This window comes from Parasteatoda tepidariorum, chromosome 3, assembly GCF_043381705.1.
Source record: "Parasteatoda tepidariorum isolate YZ-2023 chromosome 3, CAS_Ptep_4.0, whole genome shotgun sequence".
Classification (NCBI taxonomy): Eukaryota; Metazoa; Arthropoda; class Arachnida; order Araneae; family Theridiidae; genus Parasteatoda; species Parasteatoda tepidariorum.
This window is the reverse complement of record NC_092206.1, coordinates 69338718-69362239: the sequence shown is the minus strand read 5'-3', so window position 1 is coordinate 69362239 and position 23522 is coordinate 69338718. Positions and strand designations below refer to the sequence as shown.

General features: G+C 28.5%; 1 long non-coding RNA gene across 6 annotated transcripts in view; it reads left to right on the top strand.

Moving 5' to 3' along the window:
• LOC122269938 (uncharacterized) overlaps positions 1–23522 on the top strand; it is a 175249-nt gene that overhangs the window by 104815 nt on the left and 46912 nt on the right. For 2 of the 6 annotated variants that reach the window (XR_011636430.1, XR_011636431.1), the window contains exon 4: positions 6808–6863. The exons of 3 other annotated variants lie outside the window; for them this stretch is intronic. This is a non-coding gene — a long non-coding RNA (uncharacterized lncRNA). Of the gene's footprint in view, positions 1–6807; positions 6864–10283; positions 10449–23522 lie in introns of those variants that run through there. One more of the 6 variants, XR_006225499.2, reaches the window with a different exon arrangement.

Sequence of the window (23522 nt, the reverse complement as noted above, 5' to 3'; positions counted from 1 at the left end):
CCTTTTTTCTCCGAGATGCGGACTTCGGTCCGTATCAAGGGAATTTATGTTTTACATCTTTTTCTCAGCCAGCCTATAATTTAAATTAAATCTATTCATATATATAATATTTTCATATATATAATTTGTATACTTTGTATAATTTATTTATATTCCTGACATTATTTACACAAATAAGAGAAATTAACATAAAAAATAACATTTAAGACGTGCGTTTTATGAATGCTTTCATGATAAATATGCTTTTTATTAATTGCTTTCAGTTATTTAAACTAATCATAGATTAAATAATTTCGAATTATAAACAGCAACAGTTTTTGATTCTTTCTAAAATAAATATTTCAAAACATCGCACTGAAAATTTTAACTAAAATTGCTATATAGTTATATGAAGATAAATTTACTTACAGATAAATAATAACATTTATTTTGCAAAAATAAAATAACTGATTAAATTTAAATTGAACACTTAAACATTTGAAAATATTTACATTAAGGAAACAAAATATTTTAACTTTTTTTTGTTCTTCCATAAAAGTATCTTTAAATAAAAGAATGTCATAAGTAAATTTTCATTCGTATACTACATGTTCCAGAGATTTGACCGAATGTGTATTTGTTTTAACCGTAGTACTTGAACAAATATTCATTAACTAATGAACGATTAGCAGACAATGACATACATGGATGATAAGAATAAAAAAATTAAAAAAACCGCCAAAAGTTAATACAACTCACTCAGTCTTGAAATCTAGAATTTTCTCTAGTTAAAATTTAACATGGTTTTTCGAAGCTCGCCAAGGGAAATAAAAAAAAGTCATAGGTAAAGTGACTCACACTTGAAGCCAAGCTATAATTTCAAACTATGTATATTATCTTACCCATACAGAGCTATTTAGGCTTTTGAATGGATAAATAACTAAAATATTCAAAAATCCTTATTTTTTTTATTTTAAAAATCACCAATTTGGTCGTATTTTTTCAGCTATATGAGAATTATCAAAATCAGTACATTCTTATTCCTTTTTTTCTGTAGATTCTTATAATCTCTGATAATACAGCACTTTTTTTAAAGTTTTAATGTATTTATAGATCAAAATCACGTATATTTAAACTTTAATATTCAAAGATTAGAACACAAAAAAAGTTACTAAAATTGTGGCTTCTCTCCATATTGACGTTTTGCTCCACTTTGAGAATAAAGAAAGGCGATGTCTAAAAACAAGCTAAACTTAAAACTCAACAGTAATGAGCAACTGTTACCTACTCAGAGCTTTTTTGAAACGAGTATATTATTCGTAAATAAGCATCATTTCATATGACTATAGAACCTTCAAAACACTGTCTTAAATTAACAATATCTCAGCATAACACTAATAGTTTCAGATTGTTTTTTTTTTTACCTAAAAATTTCATATTTTAAAACAGCTCACCTCCAAAAAACGTGCTAACTTTTAAATAAAAGCAGCGTCATCAGGTATATTACAAAATTTAATGACTGGTATTGTAATTAGAATCAAGTAATATACAAAAAAAAATTTATACTGTAAAAATAAATTACGTTTAATTAAATATATAACATCGTCATACTTGTTTCCAAGATTTGTAATTATGTCGAAAGTTAGATTTCAGAAACTATTAGAGTAATTTTACTCTTAAAATAAATTAAATCATAAGTTCTAGAAAAAATTCACAAATTAGAACTGCTTGTTTCGGGATTTCGGACTGCTTAATGGTTAAATATTTTATTTTTTTCGCTTCGCTTCCATTATATTGCATTCAAATTAAACTTTTTTTCCAAACATTCAGAAATCCAAACGCATTAGATATAAAATAACATTAGCATATAAATTACAAAAAAACTTAGAATAGCGTATAAAAAATAATGTAATGATGTGAAAGCTTTGTCATGTTCTTATTTTCTTTCCTTTTTTTCAGAAAATTATTATATATTTTTGAAATGACAATAAAGCGTATAACTATTTTTAAAAAGTCAACAAATGAAAGTAAATTGAATCTCGAAAATACCAAAAAATTATGCGATACCAAAATAGAAAACAGAAAAGAATTATTTTTGTGATACGTTTACTTGATGTTAAAAATCGGCTAACCAGAACAAACATTATGTGAAGGAAAAATTTAAAAAAAATAAATGTTTCTCAAACAGAGGCAAAAACTAACAAAAAATTGTAAAGCGCAACGAAAACGAAATAGCAAATTCAACTTTTCTTTCGAAACATAAAAAGCTAATTTACCAAATGTATTCAGGTTTATCCTTTTTGAAAATAGAATAACTATAAATCAAATTTTTTTAACTCATTTTTTGTGACTTCGTGAGCACCATGATTTATAAAATAACATTTTATGAATGGATTTCGACATAATTTCATTTTTACATGTCTTTTTTTAATAAACATTTTCTGCATCTTTTGCTGATACGTTACAAATTAGCGACATACCATTTTAACAGGAAATTATTCCTCAAAAGAAAAAAAAAGAACATCTTTCTTTTTTTTCAGTAGAGCAAAAAACTTTAAGTTTTAAATTAAATTTATTTATGTTTAGTTAAAAGCTAGTAATTTTGTCAAATGTATTTGATACATTAGAAATGTGTTTGATATATTATTTTCCATCTCTACCATTAATTGCAAGAGTAAGAACTTGATAGGAAATAATCTAAAACAAGAATGTATACATATGGAAACAAATTATGCGATTTGTAGTGGTATTTATTTATAAAATAGGGAAAACAAGAAATGCATGCCTTTATTTTTCCGAGACTGACTAAATTTCGTTTCGATTACATATTGTGAAAGCAGTTTCCTTTTTAATTATTTTCCGCCGCCGGGATTTTGTAACAGATTTCAAGATTGATTAAGAAAACTGCCAGTGGAGGCAATACCGGACAATGGTACTAAACCAGCAGTGCGAGCCATTTTGAACTCTGTCGGGTTACTACGTTGGCTAATCTGGCTGTAATAAATGATAATTCATGTGCCTTGGTAAATAGGATAAAAAAATCACATTAATAAAAGCACGAACGATGTATTTGCCCGGTGTTCCCTACACTGATATTTTTAGAGCTAATTGCCCTTACCCAGGGCACATTTAGAAGTTATTTCTCATAATCAGATATTTAGCTCTAATAAATATTTATATTAAGCTTAGAGTCACTGTCATATTTTTAAGCTTGCCTGATGCACGTCGCATTGAAGTTTTTATTTATTTATTTATATTTAAAGTTAAGAGCCTTGCTGTTTTATTAGCTGGTTCCCTATTTTTCCTGTACATTACTGTTTTGTGCGAAGAACTGACGTTCAGGTAGCCATTAAATAAATAATAAATAATTATTTGGTATTGATAATCGGTAATTTCTGTTAATGCTCAAACTGTTTTTTTTTTCAATTTGAATTGCGTGTTGTCACGTCACATTTACACTTAGTGTTATGTGACAATATAATACCTAATTTTACTTAATGCTTTAATTTTTCTTTAAACGTTATTCCTCTTTTCAATTTAGCAATGTTTTCTTAACTTTCTTGTTGACCTTTCTCATGGTCATTGCGGTCATCGCACTTCCTGTGGGGAAAGTCAACCAACCCCTCTATTCCCGCCTTTCTTTTTCTTCTTTTAATTTTAGGGGGGCTAACTAACCAATCTCTTTCCTTTAAACTTCAAACTCTCCGCCTCTTTAAATTTAATTGGCCATAATTTTTCTGGTCCTATACCAGGTAAAGAATTTTTTAAGTCACTTTGAATGCATTCTCTCTCTCGAGCCTTCGGGCAAGTTACATTTTTTCTCCGAGATGCAGACTTCGGTCCGTATCAAGGGAGTTTATGTTTTACATCTTTTTCTCAGCCAGCCTATAATTTAAATTAAATCTGTGAAATTAATTTCTGTAATTTTAATAGCTTAATTTTTACCCGTAGTTTTTTTTTTATATTAAAGACCCTCTCGAATTTAAGCTTTCTAGCTATGAATATCTTTTCTATAGTTAAATTTCTCGTTTTATTTATTTTAATCTTATGCATGACACCTCCTATTTCTTTATTCTCTTGTCATCCATTTCTAATAAATGGCATTCCTAATGTTAATTGTGCTATCCTATTTTCCACTAAATATAATGTGAGTTGTTTTGAAATAAATGCTCACGGTCGTTAAAATTTATGTGTTCATCTCTTCATTTGCTGTTCTCGTCAAATTCTACTGTATGTGGTGGGTGATTTTGTAATTCTGTTTTGGGCATGCCTTCCTTTTTTACATTGGAAACATCAGCTTATTCCATTTATCTTAAATGTTAAATTGTATCTGGATATAGCATGACTTTATCGTTTTTATCTTTAATATCCAACTTATTTTAGTTTCGCCCTTTTTCCAAATTTGGTGATACCAATTTCACCCATTTTGTTCAAACCTCACACTCTGTGCCCTTTGAACCTATTGGGTTATTGTTATACCACGATAGCATTGTACTACCACTTTCATTAACGATCACATTCCCCTTAATTTAATTTAATCACCCTTTTATATATTTCGGCCTTAATTTGTTTTATCATGACATTTCAATCATTTACCTATTTTTAATCATGACTATATCCAGAGATACATCCAATTATGCAGCCCAGCCATTTTAATAATTATACATAAATAACTTTACTTTGTTCGCACCAATTCAATTTTTTTTAATTTAACTGTTACACACATACACACACACACACACACACACTNTATATATATATGCAAAAAATGCTTGTTTAAAGGTTGTTCAGTTAGTATAGATTTTACGTTTTTAAAAAGTTCAGTGACTGTAATATGATAGGATTACAAACCTTTTGATGTGAAACAAAATATAGAAGTTTTGATAGAAAAATAAGCAACACCTCACATAAAATAGAAGTAGATGTAAATATTTTTAAAAGTATGAATCAATCAAAAATGGTCAATACGATAGATATAAAATAATACTAAAATTTCACCATGTGGAAACATTGTGGAGCGAAAACTATAAAAATTTGGGAATTCTCTAAATATTTCCTAATACATTTTTTACAACATATATCTAAACAAATTGAATTAAAATCACCTTCAAAAGAGTTTTCTTCTTGTATCCTGATATATTTGTTCTTGTTTCAATGCAAAAATGATTGATTTCGTCACATTCATAGCTTTAAACAGAAACAATAAAACTTTATAGAAATTTAAAAACAGCAATCGATATTTACTGTTTAGACATCAGAGATTTCAATGACGCTAATGTTCTGCTAAGCTATGCTAGAAGACCATAAAATAATCTATTTTCTTGATTCTAAAATCAGATAAAAGAACAATGTCATTTTAAAACTATTATGTATAATTTTTTTTTTACAGGAAGCATTAGATAATAATTATTTCAGAGAACAAAATACTTGAAAAGGATATTTATAGATGATTAAATTGCATTTTTACTACAATCTTATACATAACTGATCCATAAAATTTAAAGTATACTTTATGTTTGAATTTCTCTTACTGGTTATCATGGTTTTGATTTATATCCTTTTGTACAGTAATAAATAAAAATTTTCGTATTGAAATGTGATTTGAATTATATGTTTCTGGATGTGGTTTTTAATCATGTTGTCCGAAACTTTTTATAAATTTCCGTAATAACAAATATTTATGTCTTGCTTTTTTTATATTTTATAGGAGAATCTATTACTTTGTGACAAAAATCTGTTGATGCTTTCCATTTTAGCTTTTTTCTCTGAATGCAAAACTGGTCTAAATAAATCTGTTTTATTGTCATGCTTTGCAGCGAAATAAAATATAATCTGATTTTAAAATACGCAAGTTTTTGGAAAATTACATTTTTTCTTTGATAATAATAAAAGATAATCTAAGCATTTTACTTTAAATTTTTAAATAATAAATATTTTAATCCCTAAGGGTAGCAAAAAAACATTTATGTAAATAAAATCTATTATTACTGATTTTACTAAGTTTATGTAAATTTATTTTTTATTACTTTTCTTTTTCTTTTTATTATCTATGCAGTTTTTTCCTGAAAAAAATTTGATTCTTCTTCCGTTTTTCTATTAATGTTAGTCAAAAATGATTATTCAAAGGAAATTTGTTTTCTTTTCAAAATAGAGTTTTTTCCTTATTTTAATTTCTATTGGAGGCTTTGTATAAACCACTTCAGTTTATCAAATTCAGTAAATTATTGAAGATGTTGTTTCATATTGATTATAAAAAAATGCTATTTTTATAAATTCATTCTACTTAAAAATTTCTATCTTAATTAAATATAACACAATTCTCTTGATATCTTTTGTTCGTGAAAATCAAAGCAATAAAAATAATTCTTTTGAAGAAAAGGATTATAAAGAAGTAGTAAAAAAGAGAAAAATGATGTCAATTCCAAAAGTTTATGCTTAGAAAATCAGTTTAAGACATATTGAATTATTTTAAGAACAAGAAAGATTTTTTAAATAAGTTTCTGAAGTTCAGATATTTTTACGGAACATGTAGTATTATGGGGAATTTTTTTTAATAAACTGTTTCAATAATTTTTTTTATGTTTACTGTACAAGTAAAAAGTTTTTCCAAAAAAATTAACATACTTACCGATTATTAAAATAGTTTTATGACTTTTTGAATAATCTTTTTTTTATATAAAATATTTTTATATATGTTTTAATAATAATTGTTTGTGAGAGTATAGTAATAATAGTTTTTAGTAAGAATAATCTAATATGTTTCTGTGTTCATCAAATATTTTGCGTTTTTAATTATTATAAAGTATAAATGTTTTTTACTTATTTCAGTAATAACTTTCCAAAATGTTCCTCATTGGTTTTAAGAATCGGGTGAAGAAATATACGTAAGATTTTTATTTCTTTTTCAATATAGATATTTATAACAAAATTCGGGAAGCAATTTATGTATAACATATTTTTTTATATCATAATGGATCTGCATATAATATAGTCAACCGAAACTCATAATCACATAGTAAAACCATCAATATGCAAAGAAGTAGCAATCAGCATTTGTTAATATTCACATAAAAAGTCACATCGGTATTCAACTGAGAATTATTTTTTCAACCTTCGTTAAATAACATTTATAAATGATATTTGTTTATTTTTACTGTTTAATATTGCTCTATGTTATTATTATGTTTTTTCATTTAAATTTAGAAAGTAAACTAGAAGTTTTTTAGAAGTTCCTTTAGAAGTTCCTTAATTATATTATAAAGCAATATGCTAAAACAACACATTTTACTATATTGCTTTATTATACAACTTCTTATGGCAAAACTACGATTTGTTTATAGAGAAGAAATTTTTATATAGTGAATAAATACTAAATGTTATTTGCTTTCATAAATTTTATCTTAGATTCGAACCCAGTTCACTTCATCAGAAAACGTGCACTCTATCCCCTGAGTCACCACGGCGCTGCTTTGATAAGTTGTAAATCAAACTGTTCATAATAGATCTCTTATTTGCAAGGAAACAATCTTGCAAAGTAACATATTAAATTAGATTTGTATTTACCGAAAAACTATATTTAAACAGCCCATATTAAAGAAGCAATAGAGCGAACAAATTGGGAATTTTTATTTTTTTAACTTTTTGAAAAGATCGAAGATCTTAAAAATGATTTAATGTTAAAATATGTGAGACAAATTTTCTAAAAATACACAAATTTGTCCAAAAGTGATCAAAGAATGTCTTTAAATGAGATTTGCTTTTACCGAAACACAATATTTCCACAGTATACATTAAGGAAGCAATAGAGTGGGCACTTTGCGATTTTTTTTAAAATTTTCTTACAAGAGCGAATATCTTGAAACTTGGTTTAATATAAAAATATGCACCTCAAATTTTCTGAAAATGCCCATATTTGTTCAAAGAGCTTAAAGAATGTCTTGAAATGAAATTTGTTTCAACAAAACATATTTCTAAAGTCAATATTAAAAGAGCAATAGAGCGGGGTTTTTTGTGAATTTTTAAAAAAATTTTGAAATGAGCGAATCTCTGAAAACAATATGCTAAATTGTCCGAACGTAATTTGTCCAAAATTCTCCAAGAATGTCTTTAAATAAGATTTTTTTACCAAAATATTATATTTTCCCAGTTCATATTAAAGGAACAACAGAGCTGACAATTTGCGATTTTTTTTAAAATTTTTTAAAAAGAGTGAATCTCTTAAAACTAGTTACAGTTTAAAATATGTGTGTCAAATTTTTTGAAAATACCCATATTTGTCCAAAAGTGCTCAAATAATGTCATTAAATGAGATTTGTCTTTACCAAAACATGATATTTCCACAGTATACATTAAAGAAGCAATAGAGAGGACAATTTGGGATTTTTTTAACATTTTCTTATAAGAGCGAATCTCTTAAAACGGGTTTCATATAAAAATATGTACGTCAAACTTCTAAAAATGCCCATATTTCTCCAAAGTGCTCAAATAATGTCTTTAAATGAGATTCGTTTCACCAAAACATATTTCCACAGCAATAAAGGGGACATTTGATGAATTTTTTTAAATTTTTTGAAAAGAACGAATCTCTTTAAATTGGTTTCAGTTAAAAATATGTGAGTCAAAATTTCTGAAAATACCCATATTTGTCCAAAATTGCTGACAGAATGTCTTTAAATTATATTTTTTTAAACCAAAATAAGATATTTCCCCAGTCCATATTAAAAAAGCGATATAGCGGACAGTTTGTGAATTTTTTTGAATTTTTTTAGCATAGCGAATCTCTTAAAACTCTTTTCAGTTTAAAATATGTGAGTTAAATTTTCTGAAAACACCCATATTTGTCCAAAAGTACTCAAAGACTGTCTTTGAATGAGATTTTTTTTACCAAAATATGATATTTGCCCTGCCCATATTAAACAAACAACAGAGGGGACAGTTTGTGATTTTTCAAAAAAAAATTTTGAAGGAAACGAAACTTTTGAAATTGATTTCAGTTCAAAATATGTGAGTAAAATTTTCTGAAAATTCCCATATTTCTCCACAAGTGCTCAAAAAATGTCTTTAAATGAGATTTTTTTTTATCAAAACATGATATTTCCACAGTCCATATTAAAGAAGCAATAGAGGGAACATTTTAAGTATTTTTTCAAATTTTTTTGTAAAAGCGAAACTCTTGAAACTGGTTTCATGCCTAAACATATGCGTAAAATTTTTCTGAAAATGCCCATATTTGTCAAAAAGTGCTCAAAGAATACTTTTAAAAGAGATTTTATTTTATAAAAACATGATTTGACCACAGTCCATATTAAAGAAGCAATAGAGCGGACACTTTGCGAATTTTTTTAAATTTATTTTAAAAGAGTGCAATTTTCAAAACTGGTTTCATGCTAAAATGTGTGCGACAATGTGTTCTGGGTTCGAATCCTGGGCAAGGCATGGATGTTTCTTTCTCTCTATCTGTGTTCGATGTCCATTCTCCTTTCCGCCCTATAAGCGGGTTGTGGTAGTGTGACGTGGGCGACGCTGCTCCACCGCCGTGGCTTCGCCACAGGTGCCCACTGGGTAACGAAAAGAGAGTTAGCAGTTCTGGCACTTTCTGTGGCCAATGGACAATAGATCCAAGTGCCCACCATTAAAAGAAAAAAAAATCAAAAAATTCCCATATTTGTCCAAAAGTGCTCAATAAATGTCTTCAAATGAGATTTATTTTTTACCAAAGCATGTTATTTCCACAGTATACTTTAAAGAAGGAATAGCGCGGGCGCTTTGTGAATTTTTAACTTTTTTTTAATAACAGAGAATCTCTGAAATCTAGTTTCACGTCAAACTTATTAAAAATATCATTAACTATTAAAAATGTCAATAATTTTTTTCCTCCGAAATATGATATTTCCCCAGTCCATATTAAAGAAAAAAAAGTAGCTTCCACCATACTTTAATTAGTAACACTAAAATCTATAAAAACAGTAATACATTAAAAATTTCAGTGCAGTAAGCAGAGAATCAGTAAAGTACATAAGAATCAGTAAAGTGACTTTTGTGATACAGTATGAAGCAAGAATCGTCTGTTTAGGATATATATATACAATGTTTTTTTTAAAAATAATATTAGTTTGTAAACCAAACATACGCGTAGTACAGAGAATATGAATTTAAATTAGGCTCAACAATACCGAAACAGATAGACGGTAAGTATTATAAAATAATTTAAAACTGTTCATCTATAATTAAAAACTAAAATGTAATTAGCCTTACTACACAACTAAAGAGCTGCATGCATATTTAACGGCAAACTTTTGTTTCAGTAGACATTGTGTAGCGGCAGCGATAGCTCTCTCTAAATCTTACTGGATGCAAACTGTTCACAAAATCTTTGGGTGTTGATGTTTGTGCTTTTAGAAGCCAAAAAAGAAGAAGAAAAAAATAGTTCATTTATTGAGTGAATCTTTTTTCCACTAAGTTAAATCTTTTCCCTCTCTGGGTATTTAGATACTAACTACACTCTTTAAATTTTATATAAAAGCTCAATTTGTGATTAATTGAAAATTAAGTGTTCCTTTTACCCAATTTTTTGAGTAGTTCACAGTCAAATTTGAAGAGACATTACACAACAATTTTAACAATGTGGCTCCATGTGCCCGCAGTTCTGTTGAACAACTGTGAAGCTCAAAAATGGTTATTAGATCTTAGTACTTTACTTAGTACTTACTTTAGTTTTAAGAAAATCCACTAAATTGTTTCAAGTGACCAAAAAAAAAAAGTTGCTAATATGAATCACCTTGGAGATGTTACAAAAGCAGTGCTTAGAAGATAGTGAAAAATACATAAAAAATATTTATTTTTCCTAATAGTTTACGCTTTTACTCTCAGTAAAACAAAAACAACAGTATGCAGTTTGCTCTGGGTCGAAGGTTACGACGGCGAAACTGCACGAATTAGTCTTTTAATTACTAACCAACCCACTGTATATCCAGATATGGCCTTTTGGACTGTGACAAACAAAAATGGTTTTTTTTTCTATCTAGGGAAAAATATACAAATTACGAGGTCATATTGGAGATAAAAAGTTTACTTGCAGATCTCGAGAATTTGTTCTAAAAGAATGACATCAAAATATTGGAATGAATAAATCGCTCATAAAGGAGATTATGTTGATAAACAAAATCAAATTTTTTTATCTATTTTTTTGTAAAAAAAACATATTTGAAAAAAATATGTTAAAAAAAATATTAGTAATAAAATAAATGCTTTCAAAATATGTAAAAAATATATCAGTAGTGAGACTGGGGTCTTATAGTCGATATGGTTTGTTCATCTTATTTTTCTTATTAAATTTTGGAGGTTAGAAGAATTGGATAAGAATTTTATCTAGCATTTATTTCTAAAGCTGAACTCCCGATACTTAATTGAAATTGGATACTATCAATAATATAATCCCTAATTTGCCTATAAATGTAAGCTTTAATCAAGTTTCAAATCTTTTACTTTTTTAAAAATAAAACGGAAATGTTAAAAGAAAAATATTTCAAAAGACATCCAATTTTCACATTTGTTCAAACATACTTAAAAGTAAATTTCTTAAAGTCAACATGCCGATGATCAAAAACTATCGAAAAATTATCTTCTTTTGGCTTGCCAAATGAGTAAATCAATAAAAAAAAATATTTTCATAGAAAGGATTTAGATATCTTTGATTTAAAAATAATGAGAAGCTGAACACACTTGATTAACATTGACACGAAAAAGGAAACACAGAAGTAAAATATGTGATTTTGAGATTGCAAGAGTCTAACAATATTGATTTTGATCTCAACTTTTTACATCTAAAGTTCATTATTCCTATAAAAAATTTGGAACCAGATTCTAATTTTAGTATAACCAATAAAGTTCCTTTTTCGTTTCTTAGATTCTTTTAATGTCACTTCTTTTATTTAAATGTAACAAAGCAATTCGAGTAGACAGTCTTAAAAAAAGGAAGTATTGGATTTCTTTAGAAAACTATAATTTCATGCTACTTTTCGATAATCTAATTTTTTGAGTCTCTGAAAATCTAGATTCAAGAAGTTTATTGCTTAACAATTGCATGTAATGGAGAGTATGGGACTTCGGAACATTTTGCGTTGGTGATTAGGTTGAGAACGTAAAAGAATAGAAAAGTACTGAAATATTTTTTACTAGATATACAAATAATGAATTATATTACTATAGTGAATAAATATTACACTAGTGAATTATATTTGTAATATACTGAACTATCTTGTACCAAATGTTACAAAGTTTAAAGATTAATGACTCAAAATATTAACCTTAAATATGCTAAATAATTAATGCCAACTGTTATTGTTAATTAATATTGCTAAGTTATGAAAAACAATGCAAAAAATGTATTTTCACAGGATAAATATACCATTTTTTTTATACAATTTTGAAATTCTGTCAACAGAAATACAGGGTGAGAGAATAAGTAAGTCCAGAAATATGATTCTAACAGTTTAGTCAAGAGAGCGTTGGAAAATTTGATAGTTAACTAAATTTTGCTTTTTTTTCATATTCTGTTACATCACGTGTAATTTTAAGCGAATTAAAAAGATTGGGATCATATTTTTAAGGCTTATTTATCTAAAGGCATTGCCATGTAACGAAATCATTAGTAATTTCTTATTATTTTATGAAGTGATGTGCGAAAAATATTGAAAAGTTTGAATTTATAGGAAATAACATACATCTTAAAATCATTTTAAGCAGTGCACTTTAAAAGTCAAAGTGCAAACTTTGAATGAAATTGGTTATATAGCTTCTGAGTTACAACAGTTTGAAGAAAAATAGCATATTTGAATTTTCCTTTTTCCTTATATTTCGATAAAAAAATCATTATTGTGGACACAGATGTGTTGTTTCCCTTTCAAAGTTTCCGATACAAGATAAGTTAAAAACAAAGTTGTTATTAAGTAATCCAAAACTTTGACCTCTATTATGGCTAACCAATTGCGTTCGTATTTCGATATTATGTTTTCCTCCCATATTCTGATGATTGAATTTTTACTGATATAGATAAAGGGTATGTTTATACAGATAAAATAAGTAGTTCCATATTTTTAAATAAATTAATCGTAGGCTTAAACTTGTTCGCATATTTAAGATAAACCATTCAAATCATTATAATTAACCTTTCTGACATGAAATTCTAACATTTAATAGCATAACATTTTGTATAGTATACGTTATCCAGATTTATTCCTCATCGTCGCATCGCACAGTAAAAAATTTTTTCATCCGTTTAGCATTATACATTATTGCGATTAATACAGATTTTTCTAACGATTTCAAAGATAAAATCTATGTATTTTGCCAGCTTACAGCTCATGAAAAATGAGTTTCATTCGGAATTTATGGCTCACATTTATTTTTTATTTATCTTCCGTTTCCTACATTAGGTTAGAAAAAACACGCATATTCAAGACTTGTGGATTTGGTGCAACTTAAAAAAGTATTTTGAAGAGCATGTAAAACGCCCATCTCTTCTGTTGATTCTCAAACTATTAAGGGTTGAATCTATTAAATTAAATCCTATATTGGATGACAATTCATCAAGAATATTACAATTTGATGGAAATTTTACATAGTACGGATGAATAAAAATATGTATTGAAAACTTTTATTTTCGTAATTATTAACGTGTTTTTCTTCATTTTGATAAATCTATTATAAATGTAAAGTCACCGGAAAGGTAAAAAAATTCCGGTATTATACTAAGGGAAAATTCAGTGCTGTATTTTTTAGTAGGGCAAAACAAAAGTAATTTTTGTGCTGTGGTTTTATTTCATAAAAAAAATAATTAAAATAAGATGCGTCATTAATAACAATTTATGAGAATTGCAATTATGTTTGTGATGAATATCAACCTTATTGAAATTGTTTTGCCAATGTTATAAATTTAAATATATGTCAAATCAGCTAAAAAAATATTTGGAAAATTTAAATATTCGATTGAAGATTTTTATTTTATACCCAAGTGTATAACGATTTGTTTTTGCGATCTATTTAAAATTTTCCCATTTTGTAATCAGCAGTAAAAATAATTTTAAAATACATAAGAAGATGAAAATATTTTGAGTCTTACATTAATAATATAATTTTCTGAATCTTTTTTCCAAAAATATATTTTAAAAATGACATGGCGTAATTCATGTAACATTTAAGTTCTCAAAAGAAAATTATTTGCAAAAAAAAAAGGTTCAAATGTAAAATTCAACAAACTATTTTATTTCTTTAAACTGAAGTTATAACTTCGGAAAAAAGATATCATAACCACTTTAATGGTGGAGAAGATATTCTTATTCGTTTTAAAGGAGTGAAAGAAAACTTTAAGGTTTTGTTTAAATATCTAATTATATATATATATTTTTTTTTGCATTCAGATATTTCGAATTTATAACTTAAATATAGTTTCTCTCATTCTTCTCATAAAGTTAACACCGCGTAATTAGCAATTAAGGGCTTAAATGGCCACTTTGTTATTTGAGTCTCATTTTTGCTAAGAGATTTTTTAAAAAGAGGTTCGTAAATAATATTAAATTACTATTCCCCATTTCTAAGTGAATAATTTTTTTTAAAAAATGAGTCCTAATTAAGAGAAGTTTCTTTCTTATTTATTTTTTAAATGACGCAAGTTTTAGAATTAGTGTTCATCATCTGAGATAAAGAGAAATAATAGTTAGAAGATAATTTCTTGTGATTTAAGCCCTTTTAATTACTTTACTTACGCTTATCTTATAAAAATCCACAGAAAAATAAATTATTTTAACTTCAAAGAAGCTTTTTTCCATAAATCTTTTAGCATGGTGGCAATGATTTTATTTCATTCTTGACATTAGTTTCTTACAATTGAGAAATCTCTGCCAAACTAAGAACATCAAAATATGATCGAAAATTATTCAGCACATTTCTTACTTACTCTTCGTATTTTGGATTTCATAGTCGCTCAAGAACGCGTTGCGGAAAGTTATACACCGAAGAGCTATTACATTATGACCACTCTCCATCTATAACAATGGGCTCGCCCAGGTTTTCATGCTTTCTCGCCCAGGAACAATGTTTTCATGGGGCACATTAGGTCCCATAATCCTCATAGAAAAAGCCCAGACGTCTGTAAGCTACTTCATAGTTGCAGACCAGGTTCACCCATTCATGGCAACAGTTTTTCCTGCGGGGGATGGTGTTTACCAACAGGATAATGCACCATGTCATAAGGGTCGAATTGTTGAGGAACATTCCAGTGACTTTAAAGTCATGTCTTGACCCCCAAATTCGCCTGACCTTAATCCAATAGAACATTTGTGGTCCTACTTGGAAAATCAAATTCATGCTACCACGCCACCCCCTCGCAATGTGAGGGAATTGCAGGACCAGTTGGTGAGCGCTTGGTGCCAGATACCTCAAACTACCTATCAGCACCTTGTGGAATCAATGCCACGGCGAGTGCTAGCAGTTTAGAGGGCTAAAGGTGGTCCTACTGGCTATTATCAGGGGGGTCATGATGTAATTGCTCTTCGGTGTATATATAAAATTAAAAAAAAACATGCCCTTTTTTAATCAGTTGTTATTCTACTTAAGAAATGAACGTTATTTGAATAAATTTCATAATGAATTGGATTAAATATTGAGGCCAGGTAGGTAGGTAAGTAGGTATTTTATTAACGTTGCACTAGAGATGCACAATGGGCTATTGGCGGTGGTCTGAGAAACATCCCTGAGGATGATCCGAGGACCTGCCGTCGCAGTTTTGATAATCTGCAGAGGTGACTGCTGCCCTGTTTTGTTAGCCAAACGACCTACACACGAAGTCGAGCACCTTAAGGTAGAACACTTTAACGAGGACCGATACAGCGCACCATAGATCCCTACGCCAGGCTGATCAAAGTGATCACCTACCCGCACCCAGACCGTAGCCAGTGATTCTTGACTTCGGTATTCTACTGGGAACCGCGTCTTTGCGATCAATCCACAGTGGGGCAAATATTGAGGGCAAGAGTTATAGTTTGGCGGTATTGCAAAATAACACTTGAACTAAACAGATTGTTATATTTAAACTAAATATACAGATAACGGTTGAACGAAAATAATCTTAGAGGGCTATTGCCTCCATTTCCTAAGTATTTTTCTATAGGAATATTTTAATCAAACAAAGCATATAGCTTTTTTCCCAGGGTTAGTACACATCTTCATTTCAATGCGAGTAATAGCTAAGAAAATCAGTAATGAACTTACGTAGGCTTTTCTCTGGCTCCTTTAAGTGAAAATTTGTTCCTTATAGTTACTTAGAGTGTGTTTGTTTTTATTTACTTTGCAATTTAAGGTATGAGTAATTGATATTCATTATTTAAATAAATGATTCCTTTTGCAGATTGCCTAATCCTTATTTTGAAGTTTATAAATCCAAACCAGCCTAAACATAAAAAATATTGCTTATTCTGGGTTAAAAGTTTTTGTATTTCATTGTGAGATTTTACTAATGAGTTTGCATATTTTAGTTAGATGTATCTCTGCCCCATCTAAGTTGAAATTCTGTTAGAAAATTTCTGATTGTTCTTTTTTTATTTAATTTATTTCGCAACTTTTACTAAATAAAAAATCTCGTTTACGTAATTCCTGTTAAAGATACACTTCACAAATTGTCAAATCTATACTTTCAGAATTTACTTCGATTTTTTTTATAGTTCCGAATTCCTATTCATACTTCCGACCATATCTATAACTTAGTTTATCCATGGTTAGTACACTTGAATATCAGTAGAGAAAAACTGCTTACCCCTATTTTTTACCAGAATGACGCCAATATCGCCAACTGTGGCATTTGTTTTGGCATTTGTTAACTAAGTTTTGACACATTAATGACGAAGACAACCAGTTCTTCCTGAAAGTTCAAATGCACGTGGGAAAAAACGGTTCCGACAAAACCGGTTCCTAATGGTAACGTGGGCATGACGAGAAGAAACGATTCATATCCTCGCGTTTACAATAGAAAATCTAAGACGATTATAATTTAGAAGATGACTGCAATACTAATGAAGAAGTATTGATTGGGGTGGAATTATGAATACAAAAAGTATTCCTGTCAAACGCGATTTAAATTTTTTTTCCAACATAAAGTAATAGTAAATGTACTTTTTAAGTTTAAAATTTTTAGGGGGAGTAAATAACTATTTATGAAAGGCAGTATTTTTTTATTTTATGAATTAAAGGGAATTTCGGGACATTTAAATTTGCTTTTCTTAGAATTTAGTTTTTCCGCCTGATTGTCAGATTGCTTTTCGGGAGATAATATAAAATATTTATTACTGAAATAGTGCATTTTTGTCAGATTTCGCGCTCTTATAGAATAAAAATCCGGTACTTGGAAAAATTTTTTAGGGTGTATATTTTTCATTTTTCATTAAATTTGTTCACTGTTCACAATTTTAAGTAAAAAAAAGTATTCCCATTTGCGCTTGAGTTAAAGATTTCTTAAGAAAAAATATCTGAATCATGTGGTATGGATAAAACTGACTTAGTGAAGCAGTTTTGGGTAAGGAAAAGAATCTAAATTCCGTGTCATTTAGTTTTACTTCAGGCGAAATGGATATTATACATCAAATGGATAAAGTGAAATAAAATAGGAAGTGCGTTAAATTACTCTTACCTAGGAGATTCGGAAGTAATGATTTTTATTCAAATATTCTCCCTTCTTTTCCACCTATTTTTTTGCAATTCAATTCTTTCTAAATTTATTTTCGGTTATTTAGAAAACTTTAAGAAAAATCTAAAGTTTTCCAGGTTTTTGAAGAAGAAAAAAATTATTTAAATTATAGATTTCTTTTAAAACTGTTCCATTTCTTATGTATTATTATTATTAATTGTCTTTTTTGGTGAACTTAATATAGATTGAGCAAGCCTCGTTTTTTAAGTTCATTACATCATAACAAAGATTTACTGTATTCAGTGTCATAGGTTGTTGCTCAAATAAAACTCATGGTAATCAAAATTTACAGTAATTAAGTATTTTTTTTGGTACACACACTTCTCGAGTGGGGCATAGCCTATCAACAACCACTATAACTATATTAAGGGGTCCTAAAGTTTTTGCAGCTTAAAATAATTAGACTATATTTTACAGATTGCAAATGTTCTCTAGATTTTGAGGTACAAAAAATCTAATCTGTCCATCAAAAAGTAGGCTTACTCATTGAAAGTGCATTTTTGTGCCAGATTTTTTAACGTGAAATATCGTTCGCATTAATAAGTATAGATTAGGTTTGGCTCTCGAACAACTAAATTTAAGTTCTACGCAAGTTCTACGCAAGTATTGTTAAAATTACCAGAACACGTCCAAAATTTTCCATGTTACATGCTTAATGGGAACATCGAAACGCTTGGTAATTTTCGCTTAAGCTTCTATGTAATGATTTCAATCAAAATAACCATAAATTATGGTACAATATCTGACAAAATTTGCTAAATATAGTAAAAATTTGCTAATTTTATCATGATATCTTTGAACATGGAATGAAAACAATTTATTCGTTTAAATTTAACTTCAGGTCATGTAATTTTTACTAAATGTGTGATAGCCAGCAATGTGTTTACCAGAGCTTCCGGTAAACCATTACCATATCAATCAAAAAAATTATCAAATGAATGGTTCAAAATACCGAATATTTTTGTTGTGCTTACCAGAATTATGTCTTTTCTTACCAGAAATGCCTTACCGTACAGTACGGTAATTCTACCAGATTTTTTCTGAGCAATATTTGAAAATCTGTTGATTACTGAAAAACATTTATATAGTTTCAATGACCTTTAAAGCCTAATAAAATTGTAATTTATAATGGAAATAAAATTACCTTGTCACACAAGAATTCTTAAGTAATAAGCAACATCCCAATAAGAACAATGTTTTATTCTTTATTTATTAACTTTTATTGCATAGATTACCTGTAAGAATGAAAGAACCAAATAAAATTCAATTACGGGATAGCTTCTCAAACAAAGGTTTTTATAAAAATTTGAATATAATAAGATTTAATTTCTTCTTCCAAGAGTTAGTGAAAAATTTCTTAGTTTTTTAAGTAAGTTTGCTTTAGAGTTAGTTATAATTTATTTAAAAACTATTAATCTAATACTATGTAATTGAGAGAAATCTTCGATTTCTCTCACATTTCATGAAATTAAACAATTAAATTGAAAATAAAAAAAAAAATTAAAAAAAATGCGTTGACAGAAAGATTCAGAGTTCAAAAGCTGACAGCTATTTAGTACTTCAAAATGTAATATTCGAGGAAATTCTGGAAATGAATTTTAAATATGGAATACATTCGCTTAAATTTATGATAAAGTTTAAAGGAAATGCTGAAAATGTTCAAAGAATACTGCGGATCAAAGTGAAATGCCATTTCGAGAATGAAAGTAGAAATGTTGACCTTTTTAGAGAAAATTCTGAAAACCTTTTTCAAAAATCTGTTTTAAAAGTTATTCATTCCAACTATTAGCTTACATTTACTTGTATATTTCTAAAATTTCCAAATGGAGAATGAATTAAATAAAGTCTCTAAAGAACATTAAGTCTCTAAATCAACATTATTACACTGTCAAAACTTCCCTATAAAATTACGGTAAAAAATACCAGCTGTAGGGATACCAGTCATTTTACAGTAAAATCCATTTTTATTGCAAAACTTCGGAAAAATCTGATATACAGTTATTTTTACTATAATATTTGTTGTTGAATTGTAATTAAATTAATGTCGAAGTATGACATTTTAAGGTATAAATGGATTTTTCAGATGCTGCGTGAGGTTGACAGTACTTTTAACCAAAATTTGATTTGGGAATTTTTTACTCAGTATTATAAAGAAAATTATTTTCTATATTTAAGACAAAAAAATGAATGCTCCTCTGAATACGACAGATTTTAAATAGACAAAGAAAAGTCTCAGCAATAAAAATTATCTTTTCTCTGCTATTTCTAATAACAGTGGTTTTTAAATAAATACGCATAGTAAAAGATTCCAGATCAAAGTACGGTAAAAAGTACCGGCACTCATTGTGTCGGTACTTTTTACGGTGAAATCCATTTTTACTGAAACATGTTACGGAACAAAAAATCTGATATACTGTAATTTTTATAGAAATAATTACCGTAATATCACTCTAATTAAGTAATAATTGTAAAATTCACGGTAATGTACATATTTTATGGTAAAAATGGATTTTATATATGATGCATTTGAAGTACCAGTATTTAATACCTTTGTTTGATCCGGAATTTTTTTAAAGTGCAACACATTTTTCCAGAATCTTTTGGAAATGGTAACAAATATAAATACTATAATATTAAAACTCTAATTATAATGAATGCAACAACTCAGTCATATTTTTTAATTTCAACTTTCATCCACGAAGTGATGCTATAACCTTTCCGTGGACCGGGATAGCCTGGTTGGTAGGGCGCTGAAACCATGTCAGAGAGTTTGTGGGTTCAAACCCCGCCGGCCGTAGACTCCCCGTATAGTAAAGTGTCTGATGCACGTTAAATCTGTCGAGTCGCAAAAGTCCTCCATATTACCATAACAAATCAATACCTCTGGGGGTACTGGAATGGAGATCGATCGTTCTCTGATTCAGGTCAAAATTACGATCTGTGGATGAATGAGTGAATGTATGAGTGGATCCGCCCGCCCTATAAACGGGTGTGGCGTATGGTGGGGCAGAAGTCTAATTCTTGGCCATAGATGGCACCACTCAAAAACAAGAAACGCACACTCTGCCTTAAATTTGCTCGGTTTCACCAATCAGACTTGCCCGTGTGACAAGTTGCATTAGAAACAACAACAACAATAACCGTTTCGTAGTTAATAATTTAGCCAGAGATATCCAGATAATACTTTATGTATTGAAGTTTCAGGAGTTTTTAAAAAAATAACTTAGATAAAAATATCGATCTTACTCACGCTTAAATCTTTCAACATGTACTTTAAATTTTATTGTAATATTTTGCTCACTTTCAGCTGAGTTTGAAGTTTAAAAAATAAATAATCTCAAATGATTTAAGCTTTTTTTCCCTACTAACTATATGTAACTAAAAAGGGATATAAAATCAGATCACGTATTTGTAAGTATTACTGTTCCCCTTATTCTGTAAAGAAGCTTACAACTAGGATTACTTCCACTATCACGCCTAACATTGCAAAAGGGTTAAAGGATTTGGATTACAGCGAACATTTGAAGCAACTATTTACGGATCTTTCAAGGATGAGTTAAGAATCAAAATAGAACAGATTGAGCTATTTAACACTTAATCTTCAAAATTGACAAAAATGATAAGTTATGTGTTTAGTTTTATTATAATTTTGCATTCATGTACTTTCGGTAATACATTCAAATATTTAGAAGCATATTTGAGTTCATAAATATTTTCTACAGAAATATTTTTTTTTCAAATTTAACTGCTATTTATTCTTTTTTGTGCTAGGTAAATATACTTTATTCATTCTCAGAGGCTTCTTACATGTGAGTGAGTTTTACATATGTATTTTTTTTTCAAATTGTTTCACTTGCAATATGTAAGTAAATACTGAGATTATTTGTAATTGTTCCATATTAATCAATATACGGAACAATAACTTATAAATACGGAATATACGGAATCAATATACGGAACAAAATATAGTCGATATAGTCGATACGGAACAAAATATAGTCGAGTATGATTCTTATAGTCGAATATACAAGTCAATATACGAAACAAAAATTTATAAATTGAAATTAATATTGTAACTTGAAAAAAAAAGAATTTTTTTTTCTTCAGTTATTAGAACTGCATGAAAAGATTGCAGACCCCTCATATTAAGTTGGCTTTAATAATAAAATGAAGATTTTATCGATGTGTCTGTCTGCGAGTCTCTCTTATAACACCAGAATCGTTTATGCTAGCATTCTGAAGTTTAAACAGAGTTCGTGTTCCCGATCCTAAGATCGCTCGAAAATAATAATTTGAACGTTTGAGGGAAACTTTGCAAAAAGGAAATTCTTTAATTGGTCTAAAATCAGCCAGTGATAAGAAACAGCATATGATTACGTATTTTAATACATTTTAAAGATAACATTAATGATGTTATCTCTCTAATAGCTCTCATTTAAAAGAAGTTTATTGTGCATTCCTCAATACTTAATTCATTTTTTTTATTTGTTACGTTAGATCAACTGAATGATGAACATGAATGTAATTGCATACGTAGACTACGCCAGAAAGTTTAGTGTTTCTGAAACTATCTAAAAACACGCTTTGATTGTTCTAAAGCATAATTTTGTTTATAATTATGCTTTAAAAGGTATTTTAATAAAACTTAATAAATCAAAGTCAATGGTATTTAAAAGAATAAATAAAGTGCAAAAAACAAAAAAAGTAATGGAGAAATATTTTAATTCGCTTGTACGAATCGTTTAAAATTGCCTCACTATTGACGCCACACTAATAATATCAATAATATGCACTAATTGAAAAAATAAGTTATTTAATAAAATGCAAAAATAATCGATAAACGGTGCATAGAAGAAATGGACATTTCACCAAACAAATATTGAAATCAATGATGTTTAATTAATTTTGGTAATAGTTACGAATTGAAGTTAAAAGATAAGCTATGTTTTAAAATCTAAAAAGCAACATTAATGGAGAAATAGTTCTAATTCATTGAGGAAAAGCTAAAAATCGTCAAAGACGTTATGCTTAATTAAATTAGGTAATGGTTAATAATTGAAATTAAAAAAAAATCTACGTACTCTAAAGCAAAAATAATGGAGAAATAACACTAATTCGCTTGGGAAAGACGTAATAAATCGACATGCTGCTATTGGCGCCAATGACGCTTAGTTTTGATAATCGGTACTACTGTGATATGGTAATTGGTGCAATTTCAGCCGGTACCAAATATACTAATATAGGTACAATCAGTATAGTTGGCCCTATTAAAATTTAATCAAAACTGTTCAGATTTGATAAGGATACCAAGGGATGTGGCTTTTTGACGGCCATGGGATGTTATAAGAGCTGCAAAAAACTGTGTGTTTGTGATAAATTTTGACAAACATGAGTTCATTTGCGGCGTGGTGTGATCTAGTGGTATAATTTGGTGGTATAAACCTGGTGGTATGATCCAGTTTACTCACATGAAGTCAGGCATTTTTAGGGAATCTGCATAAAAGTAATGAATGTTATAAATATATTGCTTACCTGAATATTCAATCATCCCTAATTTAAAGGCATTTATCTGCAACATTTATTAATGGGATACCTGTAAGTGACGTAGTGAGGGTATCTCGATCCTGGTTGGCTGTTGAAACGTTAACAATTGTTAAGTACATTCTATTTCTTGTAAGGCGAGCCATGCAAGTGGCAATTTTCTCAAGTGAGGCATTTTATATTCATACACAGATACATGGCCTTTTGCATGGACATTTTATTTGAAAATTCAGCAAGCAGGGTTATGAAACTGTTGGTGAATAAAGTA